This window comes from Lissotriton vulgaris, chromosome 1_1 (genome assembly GCF_964263255.1).
Source record: "Lissotriton vulgaris chromosome 1_1, aLisVul1.2, whole genome shotgun sequence".
Taxonomy (NCBI): Eukaryota; Metazoa; Chordata; class Amphibia; order Caudata; family Salamandridae; genus Lissotriton; species Lissotriton vulgaris.
In genome coordinates, this window is record NC_141685.1 from 233,113,130 (window position 1) to 233,133,387 (window position 20,258).

General features: G+C 39.5%; 15 non-coding genes across 15 annotated transcripts; all 15 read right to left on the minus strand.

Annotated features, from left to right (window-relative positions):
* Positions 1 to 1,527: 1,527 nt before the first annotated feature.
* TRNAA-AGC (transfer RNA alanine (anticodon AGC)) lies at positions 1,528 to 1,600 on the minus strand. The gene has a single exon. It is a non-coding gene; the product is annotated as a tRNA-Ala (tRNA).
* Positions 1,601 to 3,639: 2,039 nt separating this feature from the next.
* Positions 3,640 to 3,712, minus strand: TRNAA-AGC (transfer RNA alanine (anticodon AGC)). Its single transcript has one exon. It is a non-coding gene; the product is annotated as a tRNA-Ala (tRNA).
* Positions 3,713 to 4,702: 990 nt separating this feature from the next.
* TRNAA-AGC (transfer RNA alanine (anticodon AGC)) lies at positions 4,703 to 4,775 on the minus strand. The gene has a single exon. It is a non-coding gene; the product is annotated as a tRNA-Ala (tRNA).
* A 988-nt stretch (positions 4,776 to 5,763) lies between these two features.
* TRNAA-AGC (transfer RNA alanine (anticodon AGC)) lies at positions 5,764 to 5,836 on the minus strand. The gene has a single exon. It is a non-coding gene; the product is annotated as a tRNA-Ala (tRNA).
* Positions 5,837 to 6,813: 977 nt separating this feature from the next.
* TRNAA-AGC (transfer RNA alanine (anticodon AGC)) lies at positions 6,814 to 6,886 on the minus strand. Its single transcript has one exon. It is a non-coding gene; the product is annotated as a tRNA-Ala (tRNA).
* Positions 6,887 to 9,987: 3,101 nt separating this feature from the next.
* On the minus strand, positions 9,988 to 10,060 carry TRNAA-AGC (transfer RNA alanine (anticodon AGC)). The gene has a single exon. It is a non-coding gene; the product is annotated as a tRNA-Ala (tRNA).
* A 989-nt stretch (positions 10,061 to 11,049) lies between these two features.
* On the minus strand, positions 11,050 to 11,122 carry TRNAA-AGC (transfer RNA alanine (anticodon AGC)). Its single transcript has one exon. It is a non-coding gene; the product is annotated as a tRNA-Ala (tRNA).
* A 564-nt stretch (positions 11,123 to 11,686) lies between these two features.
* TRNAK-CUU (transfer RNA lysine (anticodon CUU)) lies at positions 11,687 to 11,759 on the minus strand. The gene has a single exon. It is a non-coding gene; the product is annotated as a tRNA-Lys (tRNA).
* Positions 11,760 to 12,108: 349 nt separating this feature from the next.
* On the minus strand, positions 12,109 to 12,181 carry TRNAA-AGC (transfer RNA alanine (anticodon AGC)). The gene has a single exon. It is a non-coding gene; the product is annotated as a tRNA-Ala (tRNA).
* Positions 12,182 to 14,220: 2,039 nt separating this feature from the next.
* TRNAA-AGC (transfer RNA alanine (anticodon AGC)) lies at positions 14,221 to 14,293 on the minus strand. Its single transcript has one exon. It is a non-coding gene; the product is annotated as a tRNA-Ala (tRNA).
* A 564-nt stretch (positions 14,294 to 14,857) lies between these two features.
* Positions 14,858 to 14,930, minus strand: TRNAK-CUU (transfer RNA lysine (anticodon CUU)). Its single transcript has one exon. It is a non-coding gene; the product is annotated as a tRNA-Lys (tRNA).
* Positions 14,931 to 15,279: 349 nt separating this feature from the next.
* On the minus strand, positions 15,280 to 15,352 carry TRNAA-AGC (transfer RNA alanine (anticodon AGC)). The gene has a single exon. It is a non-coding gene; the product is annotated as a tRNA-Ala (tRNA).
* Positions 15,353 to 16,342: 990 nt separating this feature from the next.
* Positions 16,343 to 16,415, minus strand: TRNAA-AGC (transfer RNA alanine (anticodon AGC)). The gene has a single exon. It is a non-coding gene; the product is annotated as a tRNA-Ala (tRNA).
* Positions 16,416 to 18,452: 2,037 nt separating this feature from the next.
* TRNAA-AGC (transfer RNA alanine (anticodon AGC)) lies at positions 18,453 to 18,525 on the minus strand. Its single transcript has one exon. It is a non-coding gene; the product is annotated as a tRNA-Ala (tRNA).
* Positions 18,526 to 20,140: 1,615 nt separating this feature from the next.
* TRNAK-CUU (transfer RNA lysine (anticodon CUU)) lies at positions 20,141 to 20,213 on the minus strand. The gene has a single exon. It is a non-coding gene; the product is annotated as a tRNA-Lys (tRNA).
* Positions 20,214 to 20,258: the final 45 nt, after the last annotated feature.

Here is a 20,258-nt window from a genome sequence, read left to right on the forward strand (position 1 = left end):
GAGGACAGAGTGTCAAAAAAAATAAGAGAAAATGAAAACGGAAGTTGTGAGAACTTCATTTTGAGATTGCATAAGAATTCAAATTCCTCTCACATGCTAAAGAATACCTGAACCCTTTTGATTAAACCACTTTAGTTGTTATAATGAGACCATATTTGAAAGCCATCTGTGATTTTTCTGTTCTTACTCTGCAATGACCTCAGCAATTACAAGTTAAAAATAAAATGTATGCAAATTTTATAATGGAGAATGCGGGCATCGATCCCACTACCTCTCGCATGCTAAGCGAGCGCTCTACCATTTGAGCTAATTCCCCTGTGTGTTTAATCTGCATAACATGAAAAAAGTAACCTTACTGCCTTCCACACTTTATTTGAAGTCCAATTGCCCATAACAGTGTTAAGTTCACTCCTAACTTATGCCTTGCCTCCACTTATGGGATGTTTTACAGTTCAGGTTGGCCTGTTTACTACTCGAATATGAGTGATATTGCGGTGTGTTCATCTAGACTCATACCCTAGCTAATCTTGAAGTTAAATTTCCCACCAATGAGAAACCAAGGGAGATACCATTTTTGATAGTTATTGCATGTCGAATGCAAGAATATTCACCAGATTATGAGAGTCAATGCAATAATCCAGCAAAAATTACTCATTTTCACCCAACGTGGGGCTCGAACCCACGACCCTGAGATTAAGAGTCTCATGCTCTACGGACTGAGCTAGCCGGGCTCCCACTTCAAGATGGTATGCAGACTAATCATTTTTTATGAAGGAAATCCATTCCTGGACAATTTTTGGGAGTTATTGCATGTCTAATGCAAGATTAATCTCCACATTATGAGAGTCAATGCAATATTCAGGCAAAAATTACTCATTTTCAGCCAACTTGGGGCTCGAACCCACGACCCTGAGATTAAGAGTCTCATGCTCTACCGACTGAGCTAGCCGGGCTCCCACTTCAAGATGGAATGCAGACTAATCATTTTTTATGAAGGAAATCCATTCCTGGACAATTTTTGGGAGTTATTGCATGTCTAATGCAAGATTAATCTCCACATTATGAGAGTCAATGCAATATTCAGGCAAAAATTACTCATTTTCAGCCAACTTGGGGCTCGAACCCACGACCCTGAGATTAAGAGTCTCATGCTCTTCCGACTGAGGTAGCAGGGCTCCCTCCTTAAGACAGTATGCAGACCAATCCCTTTTTGTGAAGAAAATCAAATCCTGGATATTCCTCTACTCTTGTTTTGCAAGGAAAGCCAGATTTATACATCCTTCAGAGGACAGAGTGTCAAAAAAAATAAGAGAAAATGAAAACGGAAGTTGTGAGAACTTCATTTTGAGATTGCATAGGAATTCAAATTCCTCTCACATGCTAAAGAATACCTGAACCCTTTTGATTAAACCACTTTAGTTGTTATAATGAGACCATATTTGAAAGCCATCTGTGATTTTTCTGTTCTTACTCTGCAATGACCTCGGCAATGACAAGTTAAAAATAAAATGTATGCAAATGTTATAATGGAGAATGCGGGCATCGATCCCGCTACCTCTCGCATGCTAAGCGAGCGCTCTACCATTTGAGCTAATTCCCCTGTGTGTTTCATCTGCATAACATGAAAAAAGTAACCTCACTGCCTTCCACACTTTATTTGAAGTCCAATTGCCCATAACAGTGTTCAGTTCACTCCTAACTTATGCCTTACCTCCATTTATGGGATGTTTTACAGTTCAGGTTGGCCTGTTTACTACTCGAATATGAGTGATATTGTGGTGTGTTCATCTAGACTCATTCCCTACCTAATCTTGAAGTTAAATTTCCCACCAATGAGAAACCAAGGGAGATACCATTTTTGATAGTTATTGCATGTCTAATGCAAGAATAATCACCAGATTATGAGAGTCCAGCAAAAATTACTCATTTTCGCCCAATGTGGGGCTCAAACCCCCGACCCTGAGATTAAGAGTCTCATGCTCTACCGACTGAGCTAGCCGGGCTCCCACTTCAAGATGGTATGCAGACTAATCATTTTTTATGAAGGAAATCCATTCCTGGACAATTTTTGGGAGTTATTGCATGTCTAATGCAAGATTAATCTCCATATTATGAGAGTCAATGCAATATTCAGGCAAAAATTACTTGTTTTCGCCCAACGTGGGGCTCGAACCCACGACCCTGAGATTAAGAGTCTCAAGCTCTACCGACTGAGCTAGCCGGGCTCCCTCCTTAAGACAGTATGCAGACCAATCCCTTTTTGTGAAGAAAATCAAATCCTGGATATTCCTCTACTCTTGTTTTGCAAGGAAAGCCAGATTTATACATCCTTCAGAGGACAGAGTGTCAAAAAAAATAAGAGAAAATGAAAACGGAAGTTGTGAGAACTTCATTTTGAGATTGCATAAGAATTCAAATTCCTCTCACATGCTAAAGAATACCTGAACCCTTTTGATTAAACCACTTTAGTTGTTATAATGAGACCATATTTGAAAGCCATCTGTGATTTTTCTGTTCTTACTCTGCAATGACCTTAGCAATGACAAGTTAAAAATAAAATGTATGCAAATTTTATAATGGAGAATGCGGGCATCGATCCCACTACGTCTCGCATGCTAAGCGAGCACTCTACCATTTGAGCTAATTCCCCTGTGTGTTTAATCTGCATAACATGAAAAAAGTAACCTTACTGCCTTCCACACTTTATTTGAAGTCCAATTGCCCATAACAGTGTTAAGTTCACTCCTAACTTATGCCTTACCTCCACTTATGGGATGTTTTACAGTTCAGGTTGGCCTGTTTACTACTCGAATATGAGTGATATTGCGGTGTGTTCATCTAGACTTATACCCTAGCTAATCTTGAAGTTAAATTTCCCACCAATGAGAAACCAAGGGAGATACCATTTTTGATAGTTATTGCATGTCTAATGCAAGAATATTCACCAGATTATGAGAGTCAATGCAATAATCCAGCAAAAATTACTCATTTTCGCCCAACGTGGGGCTCAAACCCACGTCCCTGAGATTAAGAGTATCATGCTCTACAGACTGAGCTAGCCGGGCTCCCACTTCAAGATGGTATGCAGACTAATCATTTTTTATGAAGGAAATCCAATCATGGACAATTTTTGGGAGTTATTGCAGGTCTAATGCAAGATTAATCTCCATATTATGAGAGTCAATGCAATATTCAGGCAAAAATTACTCGTTTTCGCCCAACGTGGGGCTCGAACCCACGACCCTGAGATTAAGAGTGTCATGCTCTACCGACTGAGCTAGCCGTGCTCCCTCCTTAAGACAGTATGCAGACCAATCCCTTTTTGTGAAGAAAATCAAATCCTGGATATTCCTCTACTCTTGTTTTGCAAGGAAAGCCAGATTCATACATCCTTCAGAGGACAGAGTGTCAAAAAAAATAAGAGAAAATGAAAACGGAAGTTGTGAGAACTTCATTTTGAGATTGCATAAGAATTCAAATTCCTCTCACATGCTAAAGAATACCTGAACCCTTTTGATTAAACCACTTTAGTTATTATAATGAGACCATATTTGAAAGCCATCTGTGATTTTTCTGTTCTTACTCTGCCATGACCTTAGCAATGACAAGTTAAAAATAAAATGTATGCAAATTTTATAATGGAGAATGCGGGCATCGATCCCGCTACCTCTCGCATGCTAAGCGAGCGCTCTACCATTTGAGCTAATTCCCCTGTGTGTTTAATCTGCATAACATGAAAAAAAGTAACCTTACTGCCTTCCACACTTAATTTGAAGTCCAATTGCCCATAACAGTGTTAAGTTCACTCCTAACTTATGCCTTACCTCCACTTATGGGATGTTTTACAGCTCAGGTTGGCCTGTTTACTACTCGAATATGAGTGATATTGCGGTGTGTTCATCTAGACTCATACCCTAGCTAATCTTGAAGTTAAATTTCCCACCAATGAGAAACCAAGGGAGATACCATTTTTGATAGTTATTGCATGTCTAATGCAAGAATATTCACCAGATTATGAGAGTCAATGCAATAATCCAGCAAAAATTACTCATTTTCGCCCAACGTGGGGCTCGAACCCACGACCCTGAGATTAAGAGTTTCATGCTCTACCGACTGAGCTAGCCGGGCTCCCACTTCAAGATGGTATGCAGACTAATCATTTTTTATGAAGGAAATCCATTCATGGACAATTTTTGGGAGTTATTGCATGTCTAATGCAAGATTAATCTCCACATTATGAGAGTCAATGCAATATTCAGGCAAAAATTACTCTTTTTCGCCCAACGTGGGGCTCGAACCCACGACCCTGATATTAAGAGTCTCATGCTCTACCGACTGAGCTAGCCGGGCTCCCTCCTTAAGACAGTATGCAGACCAATCCCTTTTTGTGAAGAAAATCAAATCCTGGATATTCCTCTACTCTTGTTTTGCAAGGAAAGCCAGATTTATACATCCTTCAGAGGACAGAGTGTCAAAAAAAATAAGAGAAAATGAAAACGGAAGATGTGAGAACTTCATTTTGAGATTGCATAAGAATTCAAATTCCTCTCACATGCTAAAGAATACCTGAACCCTTTTGATTAAACCACTTTAGTTGTTATAATGAGACCATATTTGAAAGCCATCTGTGATTTTTCTGTTCTTACTCTGCAATGACCTCAGCAATGACAAGTTAAAAATAAAATGTATGCAAATTTTATAATGGAGAATGCGGGCATCGATCCCGCTACCTCTCGCATGCTAAGCGAGCGCTCTACCATTTGAGCTAATTCTCCTGTGTGTTTAATCTGCATAACATGAAAAAAGTAACCTTACTGCCTTCCACACTTTATTTGAAGTCCAATTGCCCATAACAGTGTTAAGTTCACTCCTAACTTATGCCTTGCCTCCACTTATGGGATGTTTTACAGTTCAGGTTGGCCTGTTTACTACTCGAATATGAGTGATATTGCGGTGTGTTCATCTAGACTCATACCCTAGCTAATCTTGAAGTTAAATTTCCCACTAATGAGAAACCAAGGGAGATACCATTTTTGATAGTTATTGCATGTCGAATGCAAGAATATTCACCAGATTATGAGAGTCAATGCAATAATCCAGAAAAATTACTCATTTTCACCCAACGTGGGGCTCGAACCCACGACCCTGAGATTAAGAGTCTCATGCTCTACGGACTGAGCTAGCCGGGCTCCCACTTCAAGATGGTATGCAGACTAATCATTTTTTATGAAGGAAATCCATTCCTGGACACTTTTTGGGAGTTATTGCATGTCTAATGCAAGATTAATCTCCACATTATGAGAGTCAATGCAATATTCAGGCAAAAATTACTCGTTTTCAGCCAACTTGGGGCTCGAACCCACGACCCTGAGATTAAGAGTCTCATGCTCTACCGACTGAGGTAGCCGGGCTCCCTCCTTAAGACAGTATGCAGTCCAATCCCTTTTTGTGAAGAAAATCAAATCCTGGATATTCCTCTACTCTTGTTTTGCAAGGAAAGCCAGATTTATACATCCTTCAGAGGACAGAGTGTCAAAAAAAATAAGAGAAAATGAAAACGGAAGTTGTGAGAACTTCATTTTGAGATTGCATAGGAATTCAAATTCCTCTCACATGCTAAAGAATACCTGAACCCTTTTGATTAAACCACTTTAGTTGTTATAATGAGACCATATTTGAAAGCCATCTGTGATTTTTCTGTTCTTACTCTGCAATGACCTCGGCAATGACAAGTTAAAAATAAAATGTATGCAAATTTTATAATGGAGAATGCGGGCATCGATCCCGCTACCTCTCGCATGCTAAGCGAGCGCTCTACCATTTGAGCTAATTCCCCTGTGTGTTTCATCTGCATAACATGAAAAAAGTAACCTCACTGCCTTCCACACTTTATTTGAAGTCCAATTGCCCATAACAGTGTTCAGTTCACTCCTAATTTATGCCTTACCTCCACTTATGGGATGTTTTACAGTTCAGGTTGGCCTGTTTACTACTCGAATATGAGTGATATTGTGGTGTGTTCATCTAGACTCATTCCCTACCTAATCTTGAAGTTAAATTTCCCACCAACGAGAAACCAAGGGAGATACCATTTTTGATAGTTATTGCATGTCTAATGCAAGAATAATCACCAGATTATGAGAGTCCAGCAAAAATTACTCATTTTCGCCCAATGTGGGGCTCAAACCCCCGACCCTGAGATTAAGAGTCTCATGCTCTACCGACTGAGCTAGCTGGGCTCCCACTTCAAGATGGTATGCAGACTAATCATTTTTTATGAAGGAAATCCATTCCTGGACAATTTTTGGGAGTTATTGCATGTCTAATGCAAGATTAATCTCCATATTATGAGAGTCAATGCAATATTCAGGCAAAAATTACTCGTTTTCGCCCAACGTGGGGCTCGAACCCACGACCCTGAGATTAAGAGTCTCAAGCTCTACCGACTGAGCTAGCCGGGCACCCTCCTTAAGACAGTATGCAGACCAATCCCTTTTTGTGAAGAAAATCAAATCCTGGATATTCCTCTACTCTTGTTTTGCAGGGAAAGCCAGATTTATACATCCTTCAGAGGACAGAGTGTCAAAAAAAATAAGAGAAAATGAAAACGGAAGTTGTGAGAACTTCATTTTGAGATTGCATAAGAATTCAAATTCCTCTCACATGCTAAAGAATACCTGAACCCTTTTGATTAAACCACTTTAGTTGTTATAATGAGACCATATTTGAAAGCCATCTGTGATTTTTCTGTTCTTACTCTGCAATGACCTTAGCAATGACAAGTTAAAAATAAAATGTATGCAAATTTTATAATGGAGAATGCGGGCATCGATCCCGCTACCTCTCGCATGCTAAGCGAGCGCTCTACCATTTGAGCTAATTCCCCTGTGTGTTTAATCTGCATAACATGAAAAAAGTAACCTTACTGCCTTCCACACTTTATTTGAAGTCCAATTGCCCATAACAGTGTTAAGTTCACTCCTAACTTATGCCTTACCTCCACTTATGGGATGTTTTACAGTTCAGGTTGGCCTGTTTACTACTCGAATATGAGTGATATTGCGGTGTGTTCATCTAGACTCATACCCTAGCTAATCTTGAAGTTAAATTTCCCACCAATGAGAAACCAAGGGAGATACCATTTTTGATAGTTATTGCATGTCTAATGCAAGAATATTCACCAGATTATGAGAGTCAATGCAATAATCCAGCAAAAATTACTCATTTTCGCCCAATGTGGGGCTCAAACCCACGTCCCTGAGATTAAGAGTATCATGCTCTACAGACTGAGCTAGCCGGGCTCCCACTTCAAGATGGTATGCAGACTAATCATTTTTTATGAAGGAAATCCAATCATGGACACTTTTTGGGAGTTATTGCAGGTCTAATGCAAGATTAAACTCCATATTATGAGAGTCAATGCAATATTCAGGCAAAAATTACTCGTTTTCGCCCAACGTGGGGCTCGAACCCACGACCCTGAGATTAAGAGTCTCATGCTCTACCGACTGAGCTAGCCGTGCTCCCTCCTTAAGACAGTATGCAGACCAATCCCTTTTTGTGAAGAAAATCAAATCCTGGATATTCCTCTACTCTTGTTTTGCAAGGAAAGCCAGATTTATACATCCTTCAGAGGACAGAGTGTCAAAAAAAAATAAGAGAAAATGAAAACGGAAGTTGTGAGAACTTCATTTTGAGATTGCATAAGAATTCAAATTCCTCTCACATGCTAAAGAATACCTGAACCCTTTTGATTAAACCACTTTAGTTGTTATAATGAGACCATATTTGAAAGCCATCTGTGATTTTTCTGTTCTTACTCTGCAATGACCTTAGCAATGACAAGTTAAAAATAAAATGTATGCAAATTTTATAATGGAGAATGCGGGCATCGATCCCGCTACCTCTCGCATGCTAAGCGAGCGCTCTACCACTTGAGCTAATTCCCATGTGTGTTTAATCTGCATAACATGAAAAAAGTAACCTTACTGCCTTCCACACTTTATTTGAAGTCCAATTGCCCATAACAGTGTTAAGTTCACTCCTAACGTATGCCTTACCTCCACTTATGGGATGTTTTACAGTTCAGGTTGGCCTGTTTACTACTCGAATATGAGTGATATTGCGGTGTGTTCATCTAGACTCATACCCTAGCTAATCTTGAAGTTAAATTTCCCACCAATGAGAAACCAAGGGAGATACCATTTTTGATAGTTATTGCATGTCTAATGCAAGAATATTCACCAGATTATGAGAGTCAATGCAATAATCCAGCAAAAATTACTCATTTTCGCCCAACGTGGGGCTCAAACCCACGACCCTGAGATTAAGAGTATCATGCTCTACTGACTGAGCTAGCCGGGCTCCCACTTCAAGATGGTATGCAGACTAATCATTTTTTATGAAGGAAATCCATTCATGGACAATTTTTGGGAGTTATTGCATGTCTAATGCAAGATTAATCTCCATATTATGAGAGTCAATGCAATATTCAGGCAAAAATTACTCGTTTTCGGCCAACGTGGGGCTCGAACCCACGACCCTGAGATTAAGAGTCTCATGCTCTACCGACTGAGCTAGCCGGGCTCCCTCCTTAAGACAGTATGCAGACCAATCCCTTTTTGTGAAGAAAATCAAATCCTGGATATTCCTCTACTCTTGTTTTGCAAGGAAAGCCAGATTTATACATCCTTCAGAGGACAGAGTGTCAAAACAAATAAGAGAAAATGAAAACGGAAGTTGTGAGAACTTCATTTTGAGATTGCATAAGAATTCAAATTCCTCTCACATGCTAAAGAATACCTGAACCCTTTTGATTAAACCACTTTAGTTGTTATAATGAGACCATATTTGAAAGCCATCTGTGATTTTTCTGTTCTTACTCTGCAATGACCTTAGCAATGTCAAGTTAAAAATAAAATGTATGCAAATTTTATAATGGAGAATGCGGGCATCGATCCGCCTACCTCTCGCATGCTAAGCGAGCGCTCTACCATTTGAGCTAATTCCCCTGTGTGTTTAATCTGCATAACATGAAAAAAAGTAACCGTACTGCCTTCCACACTTTATTTGAAGTCCAATTGCCCATAACAGTGTTAAGTTCACTCCTAACTTATGCCTTACCTCCACTTATGGGATGTTTTACAGTTCAGGTTGGCCTGTTTACTACTCGAATATGAGTGATATTGTGGTGTGTTCATCTAGACTCATACCCTACCTAATCTTGAAGTTAAATTTCCCACCAATGAGAAACCAAGGGAGATACCATTTATGATAGTTATTGCATGTCTAATGCAAGAATAATCACCAGATTATGATAGTCCAGCAAAAATTACTCATTTTCGCCCAATGTGGGGCTCAAACCCCCGACCCTGAGATTAAGAGTCTCATGCTCTACCGACTGAGCTAGCCGGGCTCCCACTTCAGGATGGTATGCAGACTAATAATTTTTTATGAAGGAAATCCATTCCTGGACAATTTTTGGGAGTTATTGCATGTCTAATGCAAGATTAATCTCCATATTATGAGAGTCAATGCAATATTCAGGCAAAAATTACTCGTTTTCGCCCAACGTGGGGCTCGAACCCACGACCCTGAGATTAAGAGTCTCATGCTCTACCGACTGAGCTAGCCGTGCTCCCTCCTTAAGACAGTATGCAGACCAATCCCTTTTTGTGAAGAAAATCAAATCCTGGATATTCCTCTACTCTTGTTTTGCAGGGAAAGCCAGATTTATACATCCTTCAGAGGACAGAGTGTCAAAAAAAAAGAGAAAATGAAAATGGAAGTTGTGAGAACTTCATTTTGAGATTGCATAAGAATTCAAATTCCTCTCACATGCTAAAGAATACCTGAACCCTTTTGATTAAACCACTTTAGTTGTTATAATGAGACCATATTTGAAAGCCATCTGTGATTTTTCTGTTCTTACTCTGCAATGACCTTAGCAATGACAAGTTAAAAATAAAATGTATGCAAATTTTATAATGGAGAATGCGGGTATCGATCCCGCTACCTCTCGCATGCTAAGCGAGCGCTCTACCATTTGAGCTAATTCCCCTGTGTGTTTAATCTGCATAACATGAAAAAAGTAACCTTACTGCCTTCCACACTTTATTTGAAGTCCAATTGCCCATAACAGTGTTAAGTTCACTCCTAACTTATGCCTTACCTCCACTTATGGGATGTTTTACAGTTCAGGTTGGCCTGTTTACTACTCGAATATGAGTGATATTGCGGTGTGTTCATCTAGACTCATACCCTAGCTAATCTTGAAGTTAAATTTCCCACCAATGAGAAACCAAGGGAGATACCATTTTTGATAGTTATTGCATGTCTAATGCAAGAATATTCACCAGATTATGAGAGTCAATGCAATAATCCAGCAAAAATGACTCATTTTCGCCCAACGTGGGGCTCAAACCCACAACCCTGAGATTAAGAGTATCATGCTCTACTGACTGAGCTAGCCGGGCTCCCACTTCAAGATGGTATGCAGACTAATCATTTTTTATGAAGGAAATCCATTCATGGACAATTTTTGGGAGTTATTGCATGTCTAATGCAAGATTAATCTCCATATTATGAGAGTCAATGCAATATTCAGGCAAAAATTACTTGTTTTCGCCCAACGTGGGGCTCGAACCCACGACCCTGAGATTAAGAGTCTCATGCTCTACCGACTGAGCTAGCCGTGCTCCCTCCTTAAGACAGTATGCAGACCAATCCCTTTTTGTGAAGAAAATCAAATCCTGGATATTCCTCTACTCTTGTTTTGCAAGGAAAGCCAGATTTATACATCCTTCAGAGGACATAGTGTCAAAAAAAATAAGAGAAAATGAAAACGGAAGTTGTGAGAACTTCATTTTGAGATTGCATAAGAATTCAAATTCCTCTCACATGCTAAAGAATACCTGAACCCTTTTGATTAAACCACTTTAGTTGTTATAATGAGACCATATTTGAAAGCCATCTGTGATTTTTCTGTTCTTACTCTGCAATGACCTTAGCAATGACAAGTTAAAAATAAAATGTATGCAAATTTTATAATGGAGAATGCGGGCATCGATCCCGCTACCTCTCGCATGCTAAGCGAGCGCTCTACCATTTGAGCTAATTCCCCTGTGTGTTTAATCTGCATAACATGAAAAAAGTAACCTTACTGCCTTCCACACTTTATTTGAAGTCCAATTGCCCATAACAGTGTTAAGTTCACTCCTAACTTATGCCTTACCTCCACTTATGGGATGTTTTACAGTTCAGGTTGGCCTGTTTACTACTCGAATATGAGTGATATTGCGGTGTGTTCATCTAGACTCATACCCTAGCTAATCTTGAAGTTAAATTTCCCACCAATGAGAAACCAAGGGAGATACCATTTTTGATAGTTATTGCATGTCTAATGCAAGAATATTCACCAGATTATGAGAGTCAATGCAATAATCCAGCAAAAATTACTCATTTTCGCCCAACGTGGGGCTCAAACCCACGACCCTGAGATTAAGAGTATCATGCTCTACTGACTGAGCTAGCCGGGCTCCCACTTCAAGATGGTATGCAGACTAATCATTTTTTATGAAGGAAATCCATTCATGGACAATTTTTGGGAGTTATTGCATGTCTAATGCAAGATTAATCTCCATATTATGAGAGTCAATGCAATATTCAGGCAAAAATTACACGTTTTCGCCCAACGTGGGGCTCGAACCCACGACCCTGAGATTAAGAGTCTCATGCTCTACCGACTGAGCTAGCCGGGCTCCCTCCTTAAGACAGTATGCAGACCAATCCCTTTTTGTGAAGAAAATCAAATCCTGGATATTCCTCTACTCTTGTTTTGCAAGGAAAGCCAGATTTATACATCCTTCAGAGGACAGAGTGTCAAAAAAAAGAGAAAATGAAAATGGAAGTTGTGAGAACTTCATTTTGAGATTGCATAAGAATTCAAATTCCTCTCACATGCTAAAGAATACCTGAACCCTTTTGATTAAACCACTTTAGTTGTTATAATGAGACCATATTTGAAAGCCATCTGTGATTTTTCTGTTCTTACTCTGCAATGACCTTAGCAATGACAAGTTAAAAATAAAATGTATGCAAATTTTATAATGGAGAATGCGGGCATCGATCCCGCTACCTCTCGCATGCTAAGCGAGCGCTCTACCACTTGAGCTAATTCCCCTGTGTGTTTAATCTGCATAACATGAAAAAAGTAACCTTACTGCCTTCCACACTTTATTTGAAGTCCAATTGCCCATAACAGTGTTAAGTTCACTCCTAACGTATGCCTTACCTCCACTTATGGGATGTTTTACAGTTCAGGTTGGCCTGTTTACTACTCGAATATGAGTGATATTGCGGTGTGTTCATCTAGACTCATACCCTAGCTAATCTTGAAGTTAAATTTCCCACCAATGAGAAACCAAGGGAGATACCATTTTTGATAGTTATTGCATGTCTAATGCAAGAATATTCACCAGATTATGAGAGTCAATGCAATAATCCAGCAAAAATTACTCATTTTCGCCCAACGTGGGGCTCAAACCCACGACCCTGAGATTAAGAGTATCATGCTCTACTGACTGAGCTAGCCGGGCTCCCACTTCAAGATGGTATGCAGACTAATCATTTTTTATGAAGGAAATCCATTCATGGACAATTTTTGGGAGTTATTGCATGTCTAATGCAAGATTAATCTCCATATTATGATAGTCAATGCAATATTCAGGCAAAAATTACTCGTTTTCGGCCAACGTGGGGCTCGAACCCACGACCCTGAGATTAAGAGTCTCATGCTCTACCGACTGAGCTAGCCGGGCTCCCTCCTTAAGACAGTATGCAGACCAATCCCTTTTTGTGAAGAAAATCAAATCCTGGATATTCCTCTACTCTTGTTTTGCAAGGAAAGCCAGATTTATACATCCTTCAGAGGACAGAGTGTCAAAACAAATAAGAGAAAATGAAAACGGAAGTTGTGAGAACTTCATTTTGAGATTGCATAAGAATTCAAATTCCTCTCACATGCTAAAGAATACCTGAACCCTTTTGATTAAACCACTTTAGTTGTTATAATGAGACCATATTTGAAAGCCATCTGTGATTTTTCTGTTCTTACTCTGCAATGACCTTAGCAATGTCAAGTTAAAAATAAAATGTATGCAAATTTTATAATGGAGAATGCGGGCATCGATCCGCCTACCTCTCGCATGCTAAGCGAGCGCTCTACCATTTGAGCTAATTCCCCTGTGTGTTTAATCTGCATAACATGAAAAAAGTAACCGTACTGCCTTCCACACTTTATTTGAAGTCCAATTGCCCATAACAGTGTTAAGTTCACTCCTAACTTATGCCTTACCTCCACTTATGGGATGTTTTACAGTTCAGGTTGGCCTGTTTACTACTCGAATATGAGTGATATTGTGGTGTGTTCATCTAGACTCATACCCTACCTAATCTTGAAGTTAAATTTCCCACCAATGAGAAACCAAGGGAGATACCATTTATGATAGTTATTGCATGTCTAATGCAAGAATAATCACCAGATTATGATAGTCCAGCAAAAATTACTCATTTTCGCCCAATGTGGGGCTCAAACCCCCGACCCTGAGATTAAGAGTCTCATGCTCTACCGACTGAGCTAGCCGGGCTCCCACTTCAGGATGGTATGCAGACTAATAATTTTTTATGAAGGAAATCCATTCCTGGACAATTTTTGGGAGTTATTGCATGTCTAATGCAAGATTAATCTCCATATTATGAGAGTCAATGCAATATTCAGGCAAAAATTACTCGTTTTCGCCCAACGTGGGGCTCGAACCCACGACCCTGAGATTAAGAGTCTCATGCTCTACCGACTGAGCTAGCCGTGCTCCCTCCTTAAGACAGTATGCAGACCAATCCCTTTTTGTGAAGAAAATCAAATCCTGGATATTCCTCTACTCTTGTTTTGCAAGGAAAGCCAGATTTATACATCCTTCAGAGGACATAGTGTCAAAAAAAATAAGAGAAAATGAAAACGGAAGTTGTGAGAACTTCATTTTGAGATTGCATAAGAATTCAAATTCCTCTCACATGCTAAAGAATACCTGAACCCTTTTGATTAAACCACTTTAGTTGTTATAATGAGACCATATTTGAAAGCCATCTGTGATTTTTCTGTTCTTACTCTGCAATGACCTTAGCAATGACAAGTTAAAAATAAAATGTATGCAAATTTTATAATGGAGAATGCGGGCATCGATCCCGCTACCTCTCGCATGCTAAGCGAGCGCTCTACCATTTGAGCTAATTCCCCTGTGTGTTTAATCTGCATAACATGAAAAAAGTAACCTTACTGCCTTCCACACTTTATTTGAAGTCCAATTGCCCATAACAGTGTTAAGTTCACTCCTAACTTATGCCTTACCTCCACTTATGGGATGTTTTACAGTTCAGGTTGGCCTGTTTACTACTCGAATATGAGTGATATTGCGGTGTGTTCATCTAGACTCATACCCTAGCTAATCTTGAAGTTAAATTTCCCACCAATGAGAAACCAAGGGAGATACCATTTTTGATAGTTATTGCATGTCTAATGCAAGAATATTCACCAGATTATGAGAGTCAATGCAATAATCCAGCAAAAATTACTCATTTTCGCCCAACGTGGGGCTCAAACCCACGACCCTGAGATTAAGAGTATCATGCTCTACTGACTGAGCTAGCCGGGCTCCCACTTCAAGATGGTATGCAGACTAATCATTTTTTATGAAGGAAATCCATTCATGGACAATTTTTGGGAGTTATTGCATGTCTAATGCAAGATTAATCTCCATATTATGAGAGTCAATGCAATATTCAGGCAAAAATTACACGTTTTCGCCCAACGTGGGGCTCGAACCCACGACCCTGAGATTAAGAGTCTCATGCTCTACCGACTGAGCTAGCCGGGCTCCCTCCTTAAGACAGTATGCAGACCAATCCCTTTTTGTGAAGAAAATCAAATCCTGGATATTCCTCTACTCTTGTTTTGCAAGGAAAGCCAGATTTATACATCCTTCAGAGGACAGAGTGTCAAAAAAAAGAGAAAATGAAAATGGAAGTTGTGAGAACTTCATTTTGAGATTGCATAAGAATTCAAATTCCTCTCACATGCTAAAGAATACCTGAACCCTTTTGATTAAACCACTTTAGTTGTTATAATGAGACCATATTTGAAAGCCATCTGTGATTTTTCTGTTCTTACTCTGCAATGACCTTAGCAATGACAAGTTAAAAATAAAATGTATGCAAATTTTATAATGGAGAATGCGGGCATCGATCCCGCTACCTCTCGCATGCTAAGCGAGCGCTCTACCATTTGAGCTAATTCCCCTGTGTGTTTAATCTGCATAACATGAAAAAAGTAACCTTACTGCCTTCCACACTTTATTTGAAGTCCAATTGCCCATAACAGTGTTAAGTTCACTCCTAACTTATGCCTTACCTCCACTTATGGGATGTTTTACAGTTTAGGTTGGCCTGTTTACTACTCGAATATGAGTGATATTGCGGTGTGTTCATCTAGACTCATACCCTAGCTAATCTTGAAGTTAAATTTCCCACCAATGAGAAACCAAGGGAGATACCATTTTTGATAGTTATTGCATGTCTAATGCAAGAATATTCACCAGATTATGAGAGTCAATGCAATAATCCAGCAAAAATTACTCATTTTCGCCCAATGTGGGGCTCAAACCCACGTCCCTGAGATTAAGAGTATCATGCTCTACAGACTGAGCTAGCCGGGCTCCCACTTCAAGATGGTATGCAGACTAATCATTTTTTATGAAGGAAATCCAATCATTGACACTTTTTGGGAGTTATTGCAGGTCTAATGCAAGATTAAACTCCATATTATGAGAGTCAATGCAATATTCAGGCAAAAATTACTCGTTTTCGCCCAACGTGGGGCTCGAACCCACGACCCTGAGATTAAGAGTCTCATGCTCTACCGACTGAGCTAGCCGTGCTCCCTCCTTAAGACAGTATGCAGACCAATCCCTTTTTGTGAAGAAAATCAAATCCTGGATATTCCTCTACTCTTGTTTTGCAAGGAAAGCCAGATTTATACATCCTTCAGAGGACAGAGTGTCAAAAAAAAATAAGAGAAAATGAAAACGGAAGTTGTGAGAACTTCATTTTGAGATTGCATAAGAATTCAAATTCCTCTCACATGCTAAAGAATACCTGAACCCTTTTGATTAAACCACTTTAGTTGTTATAATGAGACCATATTTGAAAGCCATCTGTGATTTTTCTTTTCTTACTCTGCAATGACCTTAGCAATGACAAGTTAAAAATAAAATGTATGCAAATTTTATAATGGAGAATGCGGGCATCGATCCCGCTACCTCTCGCATGCTAAGCGAGCGCTCTACCACTTGAGCTAATTCCCCTGTGTGTTTAATCTGCATAACATGAAAAAAGTAACCTTACTGCCTTCCACACTTTATTTGAAGTCCAATTGCCCATAACAGTGTTAAGTTCACTCCTAACGTATGCCTTACCTCCACTTATGGGATGTTTTACAGTTCAGGTTGGCCTGTTTACTACTCGAATATGAGTGATATTGCGGTGTGTTCATCTAGACTCATACCCTAGCTAATCTTGAAGTTAAATTTCCCACCAATGAGATACCAAGGGAGATACCATTTTTGATAGTTATTGCATGTCTAATGCAAGAATATTCACCAGATTATGAGAGTCAATGCAATAATCCAGCAAAAATTACTCATTTTCGCCCAACGTGGGGCTCAAACCCACGACCCTGAGATTAAGAGTATCATGCTCTACTGACTGAGCTAGCCGGGCTCCCACTTCAAGATGGTATGCAGACTAATCATTTTTTATGAAGGAAATCCATTCATGGACAATTTTTGGGAGTTATTGCATGTCTAATGCAAGATTAATCTCCATATTATGAGAGTCAATGCAATATTCAGGCAAAAATTACTCGTTTTCGGCCAACGTGGGGCTCGAACCCACGACCCTGAGATTAAGAGTCTCATGCTCTACCGACTGAGCTAGCCGGGCTCCCTCCTTAAGACAGTATGCAGACCAATCCCTTTTTGTGAAGAAAATCAAATCCTAGATATTCCTCTACTCTTGTTTTGCAAGGAAAGCCAGATTTATACATCCTTCAGAGGACAGAGTGTCAAAACAAATAAGAGAAAATGAAAACGGAAGTTGTGAGAACTTCATTTTGAGATTGCATAAGAATTCAAATTCCTCTCACATGCTAAAGAATACCTGAACCCTTTTGATTAAACCACTTTAGTTGTTATAATGAGACCATATTTGAAAGCCATCTGTGATTTTTCTGTTCTTACTCTGCAATGACCTTAGCAATGTCAAGTTAAAAATAAAATGTATGCAAATTTTATAATGGAGAATGCGGGCATCGATCCGCCTACCTCTCGCATGCTAAGCGAGCGCTCTACCATTTGAGCTAATTCCCCTGTGTGTTTAATCTGCATAACATGAAAAAAGTAACCGTACTGCCTTCCACACTTTATTTGAAGTCCAATTGCCCATAACAGTGTTAAGTTCACTCCTAACTTATGCCTTACCTCCACTTATGGGATGTTTTACAGTTCAGGTTGGCCTGTTTACTACTCGAATATGAGTGATATTGTGGTGTGTTCATCTAGACTCATACCCTACCTAATCTTGAAGTTAAATTTCCCACCAATGAGAAACCAAGGGAGATACCATTTATGATAGTTATTGCATGTCTAATGCAAGAATAATCACCAGATTATGATAGTCCAGCAAAAATTACTCATTTTCGCCCAATGTGGGGCTCAAACCCCCGACACTGAGATTAAGAGTCTCATGCTCTACCGACTGAGCTAGCCGGGCTCCCACTTCAGGATGGTATGCAGACTAATAATTTTTTATGAAGGAAATCCATTCCTGGACAATTTTTGGGAGTTATTGCATGTCTAATGCAAGATTAATCTCCATATTATGAGAGTCAATGCAATATTCAGGCAAAAATTACTCGTTTTCGCCCAACGTGGGGCTCGAACCCACGACCCTGAGATTAAGAGTCTCATGCTCTACCGACTGAGCTAGCCGTGCTCCCTCCTTAAGACAGTATGCAGACCAATCCCTTTTTGTGAAGAAAATCAAATCCTGGATATTCCTCTACTCTTGTTTTGCAGGGAAAGCCAGATTTATACATCCTTCAGAGGACAGAGTGTCAAAAAAAAAGAGAAAATGAAAATGGAAGTTGTGAGAACTTCATTTTGAGATTGCATAAGAATTCAAATTCCTCTCACATGCTAAAGAATACCTGAACCCTTTTGATTAAACCACTTTAGTTGTTATAATGAGACCATATTTGAAAGCCATCTGTGATTTTTCTGTTCTTACTCTGCAATGACCTTAGCAATGACAAGTTAAAAATAAAATGTATGCAAATTTTATAATGGAGAATGCGGGCATCGATCCCGCTACCTCTCGCATGCTAAGCGAGCGCTCTACCATTTGAGCTAATTCCCCTGTGTGTTTAATCTGCATAACATGAAAAAAGTAACCTTACTGCCTTCCACACTTTATTTGAAGTCCAATTGCCCATAACAGTGTTAAGTTCACTCCTAACTTATGCCTTACCTCCACTTATGGGATGTTTTACAGTTCAGGTTGGCCTGTTTACTACTCGAATATGAGTGATATTGCGGTGTGTTCATCTAGACTCATACCCTAGCTAATCTTGAAGTTAAATTTCCCACCAATGAGAAACCAAGGGAGATACCATTTTTGATAGTTATTGCATGTCTAATGCAAGAATATTCACCAGATTATGAGAGTCAATGCAATAATGACTCATTTTCGCCCAACGTGGGGCTCAAACCCACAACCCTGAGATTAAGAGTATCATGCTCTACTGACTGAGCTAGCCGGGCTCCCACTTCAAGATGGTATGCAGACTAATCATTTTTTATGAAGGAAATCCATTCATGGAGAATTTTTGGGAGTTATTGCATGTCTAATGCAAGATTAATCTCCATATTATGAGAGTCAATGCAATATTCAGGCAAAAATTACTTGTTTTCGCCCAACGTGGGGCTCGAACCCACGACCCTGAGATTAAGAGTCTCATGCTCTACCGACTGAGCTAGCCGTGCTCCCTCCTTAAGACAGTATGCAGACCAATCCCTTTTTGTGAAGAAAATCAAATCCTGGATATTCCTCTACTCTTGTTTTGCAAGGAAAGCCAGATTTATACATCCTTCAGAGGACATAGTGTCAAAAAAAATAAGAGAAAATGAAAACGGAAGTTGTGAGAACTTCATTTTGAGATTGCATAAGAATTCAAATTCCTCTCACATGCTAAAGAATACCTGAACCCTTTTGATTAAACCACTTTAGTTGTTATAATGAGACCATATTTGAAAGCCATCTGTGATTTTTCTGTTCTTACTCTGCAATGACCTTAGCAATGACAAGTTAAAAATAAAATGTATGCAAATTTTATAATGGAGAATGCGGGCATCGATCCCGCTACCTCTCGCATGCTAAGCGAGCGCTCTACAATTTGAGCTAATTCCCCTGTGTGTTTAATCTGCATAACATGAAAAAAGTAACCTTACTGCCTTCCACACTTTATTTGAAGTCCAATTGCCCATAACAGTGTTAAGTTCACTCCTAACTTATGCCTTACCTCCACTTATGGGATGTTTTACAGTTCAGGTTGGCCTGTTTACTACTCGAATATGAGTGATATTGCGGTGTGTTCATCTAGACTCATACCCTAGCTAATCTTGAAGTTAAATTTCCCACCAATGAGAAACCAAGGGAGATACCATTTTTGATAGTTATTGCATGTCTAATGCAAGAATATTCACCAGATTATGAGAGTCAATGCAATAATCCAGCAAAAATTACTCATTTTCGCCCAACGTGGGGCTCAAACCCACGACCCTGAGATTAAGAGTATCATGCTCTACTGACTGAGCTAGCCGGGCTCCCACTTCAAGATGGTATGCAGACTAATCATTTTTTATGAAGGAAATCCATTCATGGACAATTTTTGGGAGTTATTGCATGTCTAATGCAAGATTAATCTCCATATTATGAGAGTCAATGCAATATTCAGGCAAAAATTACACGTTTTCGCCCAACGTGGGGCTCGAACCCACGACCCTGAGATTAAGAGTCTCATGCTCTACCGACTGAGCTAGCCGGGCTCCCTCCTTAAGACAGTATGCAGACCAATCCCTTTTTGTGAAGAA